Source organism: Corylus avellana, chromosome ca8 (genome assembly GCF_901000735.1).
Source record: "Corylus avellana chromosome ca8, CavTom2PMs-1.0".
Lineage (NCBI taxonomy): Eukaryota > Viridiplantae > Streptophyta > Magnoliopsida > Fagales > Betulaceae > Corylus > Corylus avellana.
The window spans coordinates 7,540,949-7,545,176 of NC_081548.1; the positions used below are offsets into that span (position 1 = coordinate 7,540,949).

Genomic DNA, 4,228 nt, shown 5'->3' on the forward strand with positions numbered 1-4,228 from the left:
CGATTGATTGACCAGCTTGATTTCCTAAATGTTGGTACGTATAAATTATGTATTTTAATAATTTTAGTTTAGTAATAATAATGGTCTAATTAATAAGAGACAAACTTACTTATAAAAAATAAATAAATACACCGCCCCCTTGCAACGAATTTGGACCATCATCAAACTTCATTCTCACTCAGCCAAATGGAAAACCATTTTTTATTTTGTTTGGCTGGATTCTAAGTTATTGGGCACCACTTCTATCCGGACAAGGCTATCACTTTATTGCACATACGATTTCTTTTTCTTAATTAATTAATTAATTATTATTATTATTATTATTATTTTTTTATTATTTTTTTTAAGTTTATTTATTAAAATAACATGTGTCTGAAATTATATGAGAATGATATCCACTTTTTAAACTCTTATATATATATAACCATATACCTGCTCTCTCCCTCAAAGTTTTTTACCAATTTCAGTTAAACTATTATAATTTTTTTTTTTTTTTTTTTTTTTTTTTTTTTTAAATCTTCACCGTCATTTCATTAAATAATCAAAGATGTCATATGCATGTCACTTTCACAATTCCCTTCTTATTTATGCTATCACTACAAGAAAATCTGTCATCAGCAATCGCCCCTCATGATCAAAATGTCGTGGTTAATAGTAGTTGCAATTGCTCGATCTATTGAGAGTTATTTTTATATATTTTATCTTTTTTTTTCTCCATATATATATATATATGCTATATGCTCTCTCTATATATATATATTGGGGCAAAGGAGGTGGCTAATTTTGCATCGTGGGATGGAAAGATGATGGTGATATTTTTTTGTTCTTGAGGAAAATAGTAGGCCAAAGAGATCAATTGTGGTTATCTTATTTGGGCGTGATCATAGTAGCACCTACCCGTTAGGAGCCGCACATGAGAGACTTAGAAGGTAAAAATTATAGGTACTTCTTCAAGTCTTACTGAGTCATAACCTGACCTAACTCCACTAAGGCATCAATAAAAACTGAAATGATGGTGATATCTTGGTTGTTTGTTCTTAGGAATCCAAGTCAATCCCCCTTGCCTTGAAAGTTGAAACAAGAGTGGGTGTAAATCCAAGAGCCACCAGCTGCACTTTTAAGGAGCATGGCCTCTACTACTCTATACAACATGTATATTAATGCTCAAGTCAAACCCTCCATCATCTATTGCACATCGAAACAATCGCCTCACCAAAGAGTTTTACACAATAATCATATATAAATTCGCACCAGCTTTGCAACACTTCAATAGTCAGCACCAGAGCAAGATCTTAAATCTGCCCCCCAAAAAAAATAAATAAATAAAATTGAGGTATCCGAAACTTTGTCCCGACTAGATCTTCGAAATATCTGTTTCGTGTAAAGTGTCTTTCTATTATTATACGGGTTGGATATGTTCGGTTTTTCACCCACCAATATGACCTTAAGAAATTGTTTGCTTTCAAAGCGTGACACTTGTAGGTAGTAATTAATGCTATCTCTATTTATTTTTTATTTTTTATTATTTTTAAAATTTATTAATATGTGCCGGCATGTGATTGAAGTTACATAAGTTAAAAAAAATAAAAATAAAAATTAACACCCACAAATCATGTGCTTACATTTGTCAAATATAAAAAAAATTAATGAAAAAATTACTTTGTTTCTATAATTCACCTCCGCGCAGAAGAATCTTAATATATTAATTAATTAATTATTTTGATTTTTGATTTTTTTGAAAGAGATCGAAAATAAATCTAGTGGTTGGTATAGATTTTATGATGATAGCGATGATATGAGATGGGTGGAACGTTTTATTTTTCTTTTTTCCGGGTCTTAATCATTTACTTGGCGCCCGCAGAAAATGCATCCACTTAATAAAATCTTTTGCATATATATATATATATATAATTTTGTGAGTTATCCCTGCCGTCCACGTACACTTGATGAATCTCGTTGGGAGCTAGCCATCGCAATTCGCAAGTTGTTTGTTGAATTTGTACTATATATAAAAAAGCAAATTATTTTTTATTGTCTGAAAAAGTCAACCACTCCCCACATTCCCCCGCTTCTTTCGCGAACGAAATTTGGTTCTCATTTCATGGTCACCAACACCTTCTCACGGCCACCGCACCACAGCTTGAGTCGCCCGTAATTCCCGCTTCTTTTTATCAACCCAGGGAGGCCACAAAACCCTTATAGACTCCTCCCTTCATCTCCCAAAAGTGTTTTCTTTTTTTCTTTCTTCCCATAAATCTACTCCTCCATGGATCTTCTTTGATCAAGGTACGCTAGCTCTACTTCACCCTCTCTCTTTTCTCTCTCTTTTTTTTTTTCCCACTAATTTACTCTTCCATGGTTTTGCTTTTTCATCCTACGTACATTGTATCTATATACCTTGGAATATGTTCAAACACAAATTTCTATGTTGTTTTTTGACTTTATTTGGGTATCTTCACATGTAAACAAAGTGTGTTGGGTATCTTTGCTTGAAGACAATTTGATTTAAGGGTTTGTGAAAATATATGTGGTATTGGATGAGGGCTAGCTCTTTGTTTGCTTGCTTTGTTTCTAATTTTCCTAGGAAGATGATCATGTCTTGTAAACTTACAACCCTTTTTTTGGGGGATACGTAATGGGATGGTTTTGGATTTGCTTTTCATATATGACTGCTAAAAGAAAAAAAAATAGGGAGAAAAATATATAGATTTCAGACATGCTGCACATCATTTTTTTAACAATTTCTTTTTGCAAATTTACAGATCTGTCATTGTATTTGTAGACTCATGTAAGTTTCACAAAAATTTAATGATAGATTCACTCAATCGCTATACAAAAATGGTTGCCAAAATGATTTTGATCATTTCTCTATAGGTTAAGTAATTTAAGTATGATAGTAGTTTTCTATCAACTGTCATCTATTGGATGTGCTAAAATGTGTTTTTAATAAAGGAGATAATTAATGCATTAACGACCGACGTTGCCACTAATTAAGATGGTGTTTCAATGTGAAAGCTTGGGTCATCAAGATAAATTACCCCAGGGTATTGTGTCTACGATCTTTTGAATAAGAGAAGTGCTACACATTTTTCTCTCATTCTTCTCTTATTCTTTCACTTTTCAAAATTACTATTAGATCTATAGAGCCTATGTATGGTGCTCATATGATTCTACAGATCTGATGATAATTTTAAAAAGTTGAAGGATGAGAGAAAGAACAGAAAAGGTTTTGAGAAAAATGTGATTTTGATTTTCGAATGCATAAGTAATAAATATATAAAATAAAACTATACTATTTTGTTTTTTAAGCTATTTGCATGTCATACAATAATACAAGATTCTATGCTATATATGGTAAAAATGAAATTAAAAAATATGGATTCACAATCTAGCAAGTAGCAACTATGCCAACGGGGAAGAGCACAAACAATAAAGTTAGTCCTAAGAGGTAGTTCAATCGGCTGAGACCATGCTTAATGAAGCGGAGGTCACTAGTTCGAATCTTCCTCCCCCTCTTGTGCAGACATGTCAAAAAAAAAAAAAAAAAAAAAAAAACAATAAAGTTAATATATAATTCTTCAAACGGAAAGTAATTAAATTATTAATTTACAGGATCCGTAAAAGTTTTCGGACTTCCAGTTCCTCATTGATGGTCTTTGGTCCAGGCCCGGAGTACACCCATCAATCTCAGTTAGACACGAGATAAATAAGGTACCATATTTCAATTTATTTGTAATTTTTTTTTTCCTATTATACGAGCTGGATAAGGAACATGACAGTGACAACATTTAAAGTTATTAAATTTTATAATATACTATTTATATTATGTAAATCAATTATAAAAGGTGGCTAGGTGTTTTTTTTTTTTTTTTTCTTAGTAATTTTCATTTGAAGATTCGTATGCCATGACTATGATGATTATTTGCACCTAATCTTTGGAATATGCCTTGGGTAAAGTCTTTTTATTATTGATCAAATTCATCTTATAGGATATATAAAAGAGGAAAAAGAAAAAATTCTTGTTTTAGGCTGGTTGCCTATTAATTAGGAGGCATATGCCCATGATCATGACTGATCTACATCTACTGTTGACACTACTAGGAAGATATTTTGTCTTTCTTGGGAAAATTTTACCCTCCAAAGTTTGGGGTGATTTGCAATTTGACCTCTAAAATTTCAATTTTGGCAATCCACCTCCCCAAAGTTTTTAATTTTTATAATTTGACCA

At 31.7% G+C, this 4,228-nt stretch overlaps 1 protein-coding gene across 2 annotated transcripts in view; it reads left to right on the forward strand.

Annotated features, from left to right (window-relative positions):
- Positions 1–3,649: 3,649 nt before the first annotated feature.
- LOC132190654 (uncharacterized) overlaps positions 3,650–4,228 on the forward strand; it is a 2,624-nt gene continuing 2,045 nt past the window's right edge. Inside the window, exon 1 of one of the 2 annotated variants that reach the window (XM_059605694.1) lies at positions 3,650–3,711. The gene's annotated coding sequence lies outside the window, so the exon portion shown is untranslated. The remainder of the gene's footprint in view (positions 3,712–4,228) is intronic. The other variant, XM_059605695.1, reaches the window with a different exon arrangement.